Genomic DNA, 14,776 nt, shown 5'->3' on the forward strand with positions numbered 1-14,776 from the left:
TAGATAGATAGATAGATAGATAGATAGATAGATAGATAGATAGATAGATAGATAGATAGATAGATAGATAGATAGATAGATAGATAGGTGGGAATTAAGGAGGCTTTGTCTTTGTCTGAAATCGTGAATTGATCCCAACTGCAATGGAAACGCTCCGGCACCCAGGCATTGTGTCGCGTATGTCTGGTCGGCTCGTCTGCGCGGTCATTCGTGAGGGTTAAAGGGTTAACTTTGTGACAGTCCACTGAAAAGGAGGACAGAGGGGATCGGGACGAAGCGGAAAGGAACACAAAAACCAAGCCGTGGTCGGCGCGTCCCTAGCGAGGACGGCTTCAGTGAGTTCGCTCTTTCTTTCCTCCCTAACTGCCCGGCTCGGCTCGGCTCGCACTCTTTAATTTCAGGCTAAATAAATTTTCTGTCACAGGTAGCTGCAGGAAATCGGTTCATGTCTGAGGGGGCGGCTGAAAAGCATCAGCACGCCGAGCAGCTCTTCAATACAAATGATATCCTGGAGTGGTTACGAGCGACCCCGAGCTGAGACACGGACGCCCCGCGCGGAATTCTGATGAAGAAATAGCAACAGCTGGGTGGGCGACCGACTGTCGTGAGCGGCACTGCCAGGGAAAGCGTGACGAAGGGACGGAGAAAGCGGCCGCTCGACTGAGAGCTACGAGAGTCTGTGTGTGAAGTCTGTTAGAGCCCAGCCACCTGCTGCCTTCACTAGTATGGCAGGCCGCTTTAACATTTCATCTGGTTTACATGATATCAGCAGTTATGATGCTGATGTCGTTGCTTTTAAATTTGATATCGAGTTTTTAAAATTTGATATCACACTTTTGAAACTTAATTTCAAAAAAGAGAGCTTAAATGCTTCCATAGCATGGCAGGTCACTTTAACATTTAATCCATTTGTCTTTTTATTAAATTTGATATCGAGCTTCTGAAATTTGATATCAGATTTCAAAGGTGTGATGTCAAACTTCAAAAGCTCGATATCAAATTTTAAAAGTGTGATATCAAATTTGAAATGCAAGATATTAAATGTTATAAACGTGATATCAAAATGAGAAAATATGGCGTGAGAGTTTACAATGCATATATCTTTGCATTTCATATCAAATTTCAAAAGTGTTGCGGTGGGTTGGCACCCTGCCCAGGATTGGTTCCTGCCTTGTGCCCTATGTTGGCTGGGATTGGCTCCAGCAGACCCCCGTGACCCTATTCGGATTCAGCGGGTTAGAAAATGGATGGATTTCAAAAGTGCGATATCAATTTTTAAAATGTTGATAGTCCTAGGGTGTTGTACATCTTGCCTGAAGAAGGGGCCTGAGTTGCCTCGAAAGCTTGCATATTGTTATCTTTTGAGTTAGCCAATAGAAGGTGTCATTTTGCTTGGCTTTTCTCTAAAATGTTGATATCAAATTTCAAAAGCTTATTTTTGAATTTTAAAAGCGTAACATCAAATTTCATAAGTCCGATATCAAATTTCAAAATGCTGATATCAAATCAAAGTTTAAACGGATTAAATGTTAAAACGGCTTGCCATACACCAGCACCTCCACACCACGGCACTCTGCCCACCCGCCTGCCCTCTCTGGAAACCACGCCCACCGGCAAACCCACGCGTCTTCATTTGCATATACCACGCCCACATAGAGCAACACCTACATTGACCGTAAAGATCTCCTAAAGCAGGGATGGCAAACTCCAGGCCTGGAGGGCTGCAGTGGCTGCAGGTTTTCATTCTAACCCTTCTCTTAATTAGGTGACCTGTTTTTGTTGCTAATTTATTTCTTTTCAATTCATTTTAATTGACTCGCTCTTGAAGACTCGGACCCAATAATTGTTTCTTTTTTCTTAATAAGCAGCCAGACAATAATGAGATACAAAATGAACTTAAACTGAGACCATCATACAATATCTTAAAATGAAAAGGGTGGTGGTCTCAGGAATGCTGATCTGCTCAGGTCCCCTAAACATTTTAACAGTGCTCTTAGAAAGTAAAAATATCATTTTGAAAATGTCTGCTATTACACAATGAGAGCAGCAACGAGCCATGGAATTAAAAAACGGGTGTAATTAACAACAAGACTCTGTGCCTAATGAAGCAATTGGTTGGAGTGAAATTGGTTGGAGTTTGAGGCCCTGACTTAGTTGCTCTTCTGTTGACTCACTCACTTCACATTTCATTTCATTTCTGTTTAAGGAAACAAATGAAGCAATTCAAAGGAATGATAAAGACATTCTGGGGAACAAATCTTAAAGAAACAAGTCAATTAAAATGAATTCAAAAGAAGTTAAATAGCAGCAAAAAATACGTCACTAATTAAGAGAAGGGTTAGAATGAAAACCTGCAGCCACTGCGGCCCTTCAGGACTGGAGTTGGACATCCCTATCCTAAAGCACGGGTGTCGAACTCCAGGCCTGGAGGTCCGCAACAGCTACAGGTTTTCATCCATCCATCCATCCATTATCCTAACTACAGGGTCACGGGGGTCTGCTGGAGCCAATCCCAGCCAACACAGGGCGCAAGGCAGGAAACAAACCCCGGGCAGGGCGCCAGCCCACCACAGGGCACACACACACTAGGGACAATTTAGGATGTTAAAGAGATCCATCCGTTATCCAACCCGCTATATCCTAACTACCGGGTCATGGGGGTATGCTGGAGCCAATCCCAGGCAACACAGGGCACAAGGCAGGAAACAAACCCCGGGCAGGGTGCCAGCCCACTGCAGGGTTTTCATTCTCACCCTTTTCCTAATCAGTGACCGGTTTTCACTGCTAATTCACTTTTTTCTCCTTCATTTTAATAGTCCTGTTAGAAGGATTCAGTCCTATGAATTGATTCGTTTCCTCATTAAATGGCAGCCAAACAGAAATAAGGCATGAAACGAGCCAACAGATGACCAGCTAAACTGGGGCTTCAAACTCCAACCAGTTTCTTAATGAGAAGCCGATGCTTGCTGTTATTTAATTCCACGGCTTGTTGCTGCTCTTGTTCTGCCACAGCAGACATTTCCAAAACTGTTGATTTTCTGTTTTTCATAAGAACATCGTCATAGTGCTATGGTGACCTCAGAGATCAGCCTTACTGAGACCTTCACCTTTCTTTATTTTTAGATATTGTGTGATGGGCACAGGTGAGCTGGTCATGTAGCAGCTTGTTTTGTGTCTCATTATTGTTTGGCTGCTAATTAAGGAAAAAGAAATAACTAAGGGGCCTGAGTCAAGTTGATTAAAGAAGTAATGAGCAGCAAAACTGGTCACTAATTAAGAAGATGGTTAGAATGAAAACCTGCAGCCACAGCGGCCCTCCCGGACTAGAGTTCGACACCCCTGTCCTAAAGCCTGCAGAAACAACTCCAACGTGGCTTCAGGGAAGAACACAACACCTTCCATCTTGTTGTAAACTGGGAGAGAACTAAAGCCAAACAGAGGGGGAAGATCTGCCAAACCCCGGCCAGTCACAAAAAGAGCAAACGTGGAATCTTTACCAGTAAATGATTTATTATGACAAAAATACTCTGTGGCACAAGAACAGCACAAAAGGCGAAGAAAGCAAAGCCTTCCAAATAGACGTTGTTATGACCCTTGTGCTCCAAAGTCCGACAAGAGGGGGGTAACAAAACGTCAAAACCCAGCTAGCAATGGAGCAAACACGGGAACTTATAAAACAAAATGGGAATTCTTCACAAACAGCATTCCAAAAGCAATGAAGTACCGTGGAGTGTAACAGCAAACAAGTCTTGTTACAGTAAAACAAAGAATTGTCCGGGAAAAAAAAAGTGGAAACTCGAGAAAACTCGACATGCACATTCACAATGAACCACCAGGGACTGTGGGGAACCCTCTGGATTTATAGCTCCAGTTCTTAAATCCTCATACTGGCTCCCAGTTAAGTTTAGGGCAGATTTCCAAATCCTCCTTTTAACATATAAAGAATTAAATGGCTAAGGTCCGTCTTACTTGTCTGAACTTATCATGACTTACAAACCTGAGCGCACATTAAGATCTCAAGATGCCGGTCTGTTTAGGATTCCAAAGATTTATAAAACGACAGTGGGAGGTCAAGCTTTTAGTTACAAGGACCCCCTAAACTGTGGACTGGTCTGCCTGCTACAATAAGAGATGCCCCTTCACTCTCAGGTTGAAGACTCACAGTTTCAGTTTAGCACACCCTGACTAGAGCTGCTGATTTACTGTACAGACTCCATCTCTGTTGTTAGTCATTAGGGTTAGGGTTAGGGTTAGGGCACAAAAACATCAGTAACATGACAGTTAGAATTTGTTACTAACCCTCACCTATTCTGTTTCTCAGTACTCAAATGTGTCACTTGGTGCCACTGCCCACCTGCCTGGCACTTGGTGCCACTGCCCACCCGCCAAGTTGTTCTGCCTGCCAGAGGTCAAGTCATCGCTGATGGATGATCACAGGAGTCGTCAGGAAGAGAGGGGTCCTTTCATGTGGAATGGCCAATAGCGAGAGGCAGGTTGATGGTCTCCAGGACTCTGGACAAATCCAAATCGTATTATGGGATGTCATCTCCTGTTGAATTCTACGTTGTACTTGTGATATTTCTATCCATCCATCCATCCATTATCCAACCCACTATATCCTAATTACTGGGACACAGGGGTCTGCCGGAGCCAATTCCAGCCAACACAGGGCGCAAGGCAGGAAACAAACCCCGGGCAGGGTGCCAGCCCACCACAGGTAATATTTCTCTTGCACTGTTGTATCGCATTGAGGATGACTTGTGTTCTGTTCTGTGTATTTTATTGTATTGACCCCCCTTTTTATTGACACCCACTACACGCCCAACCTGCCTGGAAAGGGGTCTTTCTTTGAACCGCCTTTCCCAAAGTTTCTTCCTTGTCTTCTTACAGAGTCAAGGCTGGGGGTGTCTGTTAAAGCCCATTGTGGCACTCCTTGTGTGGTTTTTGGCTACACAAAAATAAATTGCATTGTGTTTTATTGTATAGGGTGGAGAAGGAAGTTCCTGGTGATGATTGGCAGGTGGCCCCTCCCCTTGGAGGACCCCCACTTCCTCAAACACAAGGAACATAAAATGGGGGGCTCACATACTTAGACACATTCAAAGGCAAAGGATAATACAAATCCTCAACAATAAAGAACCAACAGTAAACACAACAGACCTAAGCCATGAATCTGAAGCTCAGCAATAGTAAGCACGGGTGCAAACGAATTTGAAAAGTAAAGCCAAAGGTCGCAAAAAAATCCAGAACATCAGAAATATTCCAAAAGAGCACAAAACAACACAACCAACTAGTGCATTTAATGAACCGCAAGGGACTGTAAGATGTCCCCGCCTTTATAGGGCAGAGGGCAGTCCCCAGATGGTGATGGGCAAGGTGGCCCCACCTCTTGTAGGGACCACCCACAAAACACAAGGTACATAGAACAAGATATTTAGACATTGTAATAATGACAAGGACCGAATTTGGGGTCCCACTTGACACAAAATGTTACAAAACAATCCTTTGGGACTGAGTCTAAAAAACGGTCAGACTGTCTACTGATAGGAATATGGGGGGCTTTATACTGGGTCAGGAGGAAGAGGCGTGTCTCTGAGGCAGGAAGTGGAAATGAGAAGCGCCTTGGGAGTGGATAGGAGTTCTCGGGAGGCGGGACCAGAGGTGTCGGTAGGTGGGTTTTGGCTCTGGAGATCTGCAGGGGAAGGAGGAGAGGTGTTAGGTCCGGCATTGCCATGCACTTAGTGGAGTGCACGTGTGAGACAGCTTAAAGAAAGTAAAAAAATCATCAAAGCTAGCATTAAAAAATGAACAAAACAGACAATAAAGGGGCATTTGAAGCCCACCCTCAACACCATCGGCTTCTTCAAGATGAAGGATTCAACACAAAGAGAATGACAGGCGCTGTTCTGTCTTGATGTGCCTCGTCGGTGGTCCAGTCAAGGGTAGCGGCCTCCGATCTGACAGGCAGGAAAATTCAAGTGCCAATAGAAGTGTAAGGCTTACCTCGAGGACTGTCACTGTCACTGACTGTCACCAGCGCTATGTGACTGATGTGCCTAAAACTGGACCCTCGTGTACAGATGACGCAGCAGTGCTGTTTGACCCAGGGTTATCACCAAGAGGCTATAAGAAGTAGCAGATGGTCTGGAAAACTCCGAAAAGAGCACGGCAAACCTCCTGAACAAGACCAAGACCCCCACCTCCCCATCAATCAAATCATAATATTCGGACTAGCCCCCCTAGCCATGTCCCATCACTAATTCGTATTCTTTTTGGTTTTTATGAAGTATCTAAGTGTGTCTTGCAATTCTCTCATGTGCCTTGTATTTTTTGGGTGGCTCCCCAAGAGGCGGAGCCACCTGTCCATCACTGGTAATGAACCGCCCCCATCCTGAGAAATGCAGGCTGGGAATTGAAGTCCAATGTGGTTCATTTTGAATGCGTTGTGATGGATTTCAGTGATTTTTTTGCTCTGGTTCTTGACTTTTTTGCTAATGTGCATTAGATTATTTTTACACAAGTGGCCAAAAGTGTTGTGAGGCTTTCAGAAACAATCAGTGGACCAGGCCAGAAGCCCACCAGTCTGCCCTGAAAAGGCTCCCACTTGAGTGGATAGTTTTGGCCGACAACTGCTTGACTCTCAAAACTTCAAAAAAGTGATATATTCTGGAAAGTCTCAGTGTGTCCCACATGGGCGGGGATCACTATCAACCCCTGGCTTGGATAGAGCAGAAAAATCTTTATAAAAGCAGACTTTATTGACATAAAAAGGAATATACAAAAAACAGAACACAAAAGGAAAAAATAAAACAATCAAAAAGGATTTGCATTAAAAGAAAAGAATAATCTAATTCACATGCAGTAGCAAAAAGTCAAGGACCAGAGCAAAAAAAAAAAAAAATCCTTGAAAATTACCAAAATCCACCAGAACGCACTCAAAATGAACCTCACTGGACTTCAGTTCCCAGCCTGCATTTCTCAAGATGTTGGGGGCAGTCCCTTACCAGTGATGGACAGGTGGCTCCACCTCTTGGGGAATGCAAGGCAGGACGCACTTAGATACTTCATAACAACCAAAAAGAATAAAAATGAGTAACAGGGTATGGCGGCATGGGATGGCCTCAATGCCAGGGCTGTCTTAAAAACATTATTGGCCCCCCGGGCAAAGCAGCGCATGGGGTCCCTACCTACACAACCACTCAGCAAGTCATAACATACATAGATTAGCATGGGGCCCCCAGGCAACTGCCCAGCGTGCCCATGCGCTAGGACGGCCCTGCCCAATGCTGGTTGATGAGCAGCATTCCAAAATTTGGAGGTGATCCTGTACTCCCTGAGGATCTTGTGGAACACTTCTGGGACACACATATTTGCTGACTGGAGGAGATCCTGGACTCACATCCATAAAGGAGTACGGATACACATGCTGTGTGATAGACCAGGCAGAGATCCTGGTTAGAGAAGACAGGTAACTGAAGGCAGAGGTGACGTCTTGCAGGTGGTTTGTGACACCCTTTGGTCACAGAGGCATCACTTAATACTTCTTAGGCAGGGGAAGGTCTGCGGGTTCCTCAAGAATTCTGATGTCCATTGGAGGTTCTGTGTGCTGGAATGGAGTCTGCAGGTACAGAGTCTTGGAGGTGTCGGCCCATCCAGGAATATATAGGCTGAGTGGTCCTCTGAATGCCTTCTGGGTGAGGAATCACAGCGACAACATCATCAAACATGGTGGAGCTCCAAGAAGGTTTCCGAAGGAAGTTTTCGTCAAATACCAAAAGGCGCAGGGAAACGGGAAATTTTCAACTGACGTTCAATGCACGAATAAACTCATTACGAAATGTAACGATGAAATGTATTGTGCAGGATATGCAATTAATGATGGTACTCAATATTCATTTTATGTTTTGAAGAACGAAGGTGAGTCTGACAGCCCGCGGTGGAAATTCTGCATTGCTCGACATCACATGTCAAGAGGAAGGCCGCCGATTTCTTCTTCAGTCCTCCTTTTTAGTTCAGCAGTCGTTGCCAGACGTGTGCGGTAGACTTGGCTTTTAAGATGTCCCCACAGAAAAAGAAACAAATCACAAACTGTGAGATCTGGGGGGGCCTCGGTGGCCAGGCAGTGTCACCGTTGCGTGAAATGACGCGCCGCAAACAATCGTCAAAGAGCTGTCGGGCAGGCAGTATGCCAAGTGTCTCCGTCCTGTTCAAACCGCATGTTCTCGATATTCCGATGTCCGAAGTATTGTCACCTCCGCACAAAATAATGTTTCATGCAGAGCAACATACCGATCGCATGAGACTGGGCTTGCAATGCCCTCCTCATTTTCGGAAAATGTAAGGACCTATGACTCGACACGCCGTACTACAACCTCGGTGCTGTGTAGCGGACGCTCAAAACGACTTTCCTGTGCCAAGTAACGGAAATTGCGTTTGTTAACATAACCGTTACTGTGAAACTGCACAAGTTCTTACTTGAAATTAGCGTCCTCGTATACTTTTTTACTTTTTTACAGTTGTTCACAAAACTGTTGACGCAACACGTGACGATTGGGTTTGAGTTCCTGCGCAATCTCAGATATGTGGGTGGAGCTTCGCACGCTTTGTCGCCCCATAGCGGTGATGCTTGTTGTCGAAGGGAGCGGCGAGGGCTCCCCACGATGGCAGCTCGAACAGCTTCAATATTCTCGGGTGTGCGGGCTGCTCGAACACCACCTGAGGACTTCTTCTTGATCCGTTTCTTCGAAATTACGCACCCGTGCTGTAATCGCATGAGCCGACGGGACACGATCGTGACGCCCTAACTGGTAATGACGCCGATAATTCCCTTTGCGCAGCAAGTCACACTGGCACCATTCTTATAAAAGGCTTTCAAAGCGAGCGCTCATTGCGCACCTCTCCGCTGCTCCATTATATACTCATTGTAAGGGGTCCTAAACGATGACAACTGCCGACATCCCAGGGTCGCCAACACCTGTAGTTCCAAAATTTCCCATTTCCCTGCGCCTTCACCCTGTACACCAAATACCGTCCTACAATTCTTTTGTGCCATTTAAGATGACAACAACTCCTATGAAGCAAGGAGATCAATTAACAAATAAGTCCAAAATCTAAAAATCACCGGGATGAGGGACAGAGAGGCTCAGCTTGAACCTTCTTTGAGAAGAAAGACTGAAGTCGAGAATCACTAAACTCAATCCTTCTTTACAATTCAGACTTCTTCCTCCTAAACACGTTTGGATCCAAACTCTAGTGAAAGTCGATTCTATGTGACTGCCGCATGAAGATTGTGCTGATGTACAGAACGGCAGGCAGCAGGGCAAGAGGGACAGCGCCCTCTACTGGTGACAAAGAATATTACATTCTCAAGCACTGGGTTACCACCTACGTTTCTGTTGTGTATAATGGGTCATGATGGGTCACCGTGGGCCTCAAATGAGTTACTGATCCGACAATCGTGCTCCTTTCAACCCCCCTATCAACAAACCGCCATCTATCAACCCCAATCCCACCCCCCACCCCCACCCGCGCCCCATACCACCCATCCAGCATCCCGGCTCTGAAGATCGCATAAAACTCACTAAGGGGCAAAACCCCTTGCACGACCCCCCAGCCTTTAATGGTCTCATTCAAGTAATCAAAAGGGGGCCTCTGATAATCAAGAAACCCAGGGCGGACCCACCATAACCCGGGGTGACCACCCGCCACCAATTTACAGGTGAAAAGGGTTGAGAAACAGTGTAACAGAAGAAGGATGAGTCTGCCTGGGCTGCTTGAAATGCGTTAAAGGGGGGCTTTTGGTGTCACTGAGATTCGGCAGGGTGGATTTGGGGTGGTAGTGGTGTTGGTATTGGGCATGCAAACCCGACCACCCTCAGACAGCAGAGCAGAAGGTCAGCGCAAGAAAAGCCGCCTCTGGGAGACGTGAGAAAAGCTTCATCGAAATGTCGCCGCGTGTGAAAATGGGGACAAAATCAACGCAGGCAGGACCTGTAGAGCACCAACGCCCTAAACTCGCTGAAGCCTCCCCCATTCCCCGTCCTTCAAAGTGGCCTCGCACTTGGCTCTTTTTTCAAAAACATGTCTGAGGGTGTCGCATTCAAATCGATTGTTCCCACATTATTAGCCGCGTCTGCCGGTCTGCCGCGCACTCCAACCGGTAAAAATAGCCCGTGTAGTCAGCGCCCTCCTCGAGAAGCGCCATGGCAACCCCCCTGCCATTAACGCCCTGCCACAATGGGGTTTTGGGAAAAGCTCGTGAAGAGGCGCCGAGGACACGTTAAGCAGATTGCACAGCTGCAGCCGCGATAAAAAACGGCAGATCTGCTTAAGCTTTTAACAGCTAATTGAGCACGGAGGGGGTGAGCCGGCATGGCTGGGGTCGGGCGATGTGACACAGCACACATCTGAGCCCACCTTCCAGCTGGCACGGGCACAACAAAGTGTATGATATGCGGGCTGGATTGGAGGCAATTAGAGAAAAAACCCCGGGCGCGAAATAAGTAACCCCCCCATACCTTTTAATTAACCGATGGGTAAACCCCCCTGCCCCGGCAGTCGCGTCCGTTATCTACTTGTCCTATTTAGCGACCCAAAAATACATCAGAACCTTTCTAAAAGCGGAGTCGACTCGCTGTCAAACTTTGACATATGACTTTGTCATATTCTTGTCAAAACTAAACTGCCAACACTGGAGAAGAGAAACGGCAGTTAAGTTAAAAGTAAAAAACATAAATCAGAAAAGTGACAGTTGACTGCTTTGATCGCTCAATTCAAATCTAACACACCGTCCGTATTCTAACATGGCAGTCAACGTCAGGGGTGCAGAGCGGGCCACGCGGAAGATGGGCAGCCATTAGGGGCGGAGCGTCAGCCTATCGCGGGATTCACACATCCACACACACAAACTAAAACCCAATCACTGCCCCTCCCCATAGACCCCCAAGAAAAAAAACAAAAAAAAAAAAAAACGAAACAATCACCTGTCAGGTGTAATGCAGCTTAGGAGGAACTGCCAGGAAGAATAGAGTTAAACTGCCTAAATCAAGGTAGATAGATAGATAGATAGATAGATAGATAGATAGATAGATAGATAGATAGATAGATAGATAGATAGATCTGAATGTACTATATAATATATAGATAGATAGATAGATAGATAGATAGATAGATAGATAGATAGATAGATCTGAATGTACTATATAGATAGATAGATAGATAGATAGATAGATAGATAGATAGATAGATAGATAGATAGATAGATAGATGTAAAAGGCACTTTATTAATGAAGTAGCAAGAGACAGATAAATGCCACCTCACTGACGGGTTGAGTGGGCTAAGTTTCAGGTCTGAGTGTCCCCCCTGCAAAGCTGATTGTCACTCCTGTCCCTTTTCATCCCCTTCAGATGAAGCCCACTCTACACCCCTGGGCCACATGATGAAGGGCAAAGTCCCTGGGTGCTCACCTCATAGGCACAGTGAAGCATTTCAAGTCTGAGTGAGTGCCTGCCATGGTCAAGGCCACCGCTATTGGCCGAGGTCACAGTGGCCCTATTCGTCACCCTTCCTACTCCGGTTAACCCTGATGTCTGACACTTGCGCTCATTTTTTATTTTAATGGTCTCATTTAATTTAATTCTTGTGCTCCATGCAGGGGCACAGCGCTTATCTTCCTCGTTTTCGGTTTCTGTGCCCAGACCTTGCGCATGTGGGGCTCCACGGCACCTGCAGACCCCCGTAGACGTGCGCGCTCCCCAGTTTGAGGTGGGCTGGTACGTGAGTTCTCTCCAGTGCCCTTTCCTGCCTTCAGCCCAGTACTTCAGTGATGAGCCTCGGCCCCGCTACAACGCCAGATCGGATTACGAGGACCGAAGCACGTCGCACGTCATTGGAAAGGGTGAAGGAGTGAGCGGCGTCCCCGGGTGCCCCTCTCGCCGATTCCTTTTCATTTGCTCCAAACGGGCCGCGTGTACCGCAGAAAAACTGCCGTTGAAAATGCGATTGCTGAATGGAAACATTAAGAAGAATGAGCTGACAAAGCTTTGCGCCAAAGAGCGTGGACTGCCGATGATTAACTAGAAATGAAATCAAAGCAGTAAAAGCTCAGGAGGGGGTCGGATGAGGATGGGTGGGGGGTGCTAGCCGTGTATGCGGTTACATTTATCGCTTGAGCGACAGAAATCGATAGGGAAGTTGAAGCAAATTTTGTTAATACTACACGAGGAAAGCCATAGCTGAGCGCCCCCGTTATTAATTTAGATGAGATTAGCACTGCAGGGCGACCAGCCCCTCATATCAGAGCGCGTGAGGTGGGAGCACAACGAGGTGAAGCCGGCAATCGAACCCCAAACGCGTTTTATCGGCTCCTTTCAACGCGGCGGACGCATTTGAACACAGAACCAAATTTGTGTTTCGCTGCAGAAAATCCTTTCTTGCTTTATTATTATTTTTTCAATTATTTTGCCAAGTTTTTCCAAGTGAGGGTCTGTTTAACGCAGCGTTGTGGTCTCTGATCCTGGGCGGCTCCGTTTATTTATTTATTTATTAGTAACAAATCATTGCTGCCAAAGCCAATGTCACATTAAGGCCATGTCACACTACACGGCTTTTCCCTCGAAGGCTCCATTTAGATAACGTTAGGGGGGCGGTGTCATATTTGACATTCCACGTGACTCATCACACCAGCCGGCGCACACCAGCCCGTGACACGCCCCTCTGAAGTCATGAGAGCTAACAACCAATGAGAGATCAGCAGGAAGTGCAATGCATAATGTGCCTCAGCAGGAAGGTCAGTGTCTTGGAGCTGGCAAACAGAAGAGGAGCTCGTCTGTCTGATGTCTCCTGTTATACAAAACTGAAAGATTGAAATAAAAAATGGGGTGTAGAGGTTGCTGTAACTCTTAAAATGGATACCAAGCATGGACTGACATTTCATCAAGGATGGTTCAAGGTCCCATACCCATCTGGGAGGTCAGTATAATGGAAGGGTAGGGGCAGACCCCCTCCTCCCAGCAAGAACTATTTGCTCCCTCGAAACAATGGGTGGGAGTCTCCCTGGGCTATGGTGCCTGCTTGGATACCCATAGGGCGGGCAGGGAATTGCATTCCCTTCTGACAGCCCAGCTTGGTTCCATTGGGTGCCACCAGGTGGAGCAGCAGGCACAGAGCCAACCAACAACCTACTTTAATGAATTTCTGCCTGACCCAAAAGTGCTTCCAACATGCAGCACTGTAACACCAGGGGTCTGGCATTAAAGGGGTCCGACACCTCACCCCAGAGAGTCAGAGTCAGTAGGTGGAGGATGAAGCTCACCTGGGGAAATGGAGGGAGAAGAAGAACAGGAGGGAGAGAAGAGAGTTGTGTTGGGTGTCTCTGTAAATGATACAAGGAAATCTTGTTGAAGGTATCTACTAAAATAATTATTCATTTGAACCCGGACCCCACTCAGGGGTGCCCCCTACAGGTCACACTGTGAAGAATTTCATACAGTACCCAGGCAGCAGTTCTAACCTGTCAGAAAACAGGGGCTGAGATCACCACACTTTGGAAATGCGATCATGAAAGTCATCACACGGTCATCCAAGAAATCGACTCCACTTAACACACGAACAACAACAACAACATGAGAACATTAGAACACTCTGGACGAGAACAGGCCATTCAGCGCAACAGAGCTCGCCAGTCCTGTCCACTTATTTTTTCTAAAATGACATCAAGTCGAGTTCTGGAAGTCCCTAAAGTCCTCCTGTCCACCACACTACTTGGTCACTTATTCCAAGTGTCTGTCATTCTTTGTGTAAAGAAAAACTTCCTAACGTTTGTGTGAAAATTCCCCTTCACAAGTTTCCAGCTGTGTCCCCATGTTCTTGATGAACTCATTTTAAAGTCATCGTCTCGATCCACTGGACTCATTCCCTTCATCATTTTAAACACTTCACTCAGGTCTCCTCTTCATCGTCTTTTGTTAAACTGTAAAGGCTCAGCTCTTTTAATCTTCCCTCTTCATTCATCCCCTGTAGCCCTGAATCAGCCCAGTCGCTCTTCTCTGGACCTTCTCTTGTGCTGCTATGTCCTTTTTGTAGCCAGGAGACCAAAACTGCACACAGGACTCCAGATGAGGCCTCACCAGTGTGTTATAAAGCCTGAGCAGATCCTCCTGTGACTTGTGCTCCACACATCAAGGCGCTATATAACCTGACAGTTTGTTGGTCTTCTTAATGACTTATGAACACTGTGTGGAAGTCGATAGCTTAGAGTCCACTACGACTCCTAACTCCTTCTCTTAAGGTGGACTCTCGATTTCCAGACCCTCATCGTGTATTCAATCCTCACATTTTTACTTCCTACTTGTAATTCTTTACGTTTACTGACATTAAATTTTATCGTCCACAAATCTGCCCGAGCCTGTCTGCTATCCAAGTCCTTCTGTGATGATATAACGGATTCCAAATTATCTGCTAATCCACCTATCTTGGTATCATCTGCAAACTTAACCAGCTTGTTACTTATATTCCTATCTAAATTATTTATAGATATTAAAAATATCAGCGGCCCCCCAGCACTGCCCCCTGCTGGTCACCACTCTTAACATCACCCAGTTCTGATGAGGTTCCTCACACCATCACCCTCTGTGTCTGAGCCAATTCTGCCCCCACCTACACCCCCCACCCTGAACTCCCACTTCCTTTAATTTGATGCCCACCTCTCAGGTGGCACCTCATCAAATGCTTTCTGAAAGTCCACATCAATCATCTCCTCTGCTCCACTCCGGTCGT

The sequence above is a fragment of the Polypterus senegalus genome, chromosome 17 (assembly GCF_016835505.1).
Source record: "Polypterus senegalus isolate Bchr_013 chromosome 17, ASM1683550v1, whole genome shotgun sequence".
NCBI lineage: Eukaryota > Metazoa > Chordata > Cladistia > Polypteriformes > Polypteridae > Polypterus > Polypterus senegalus.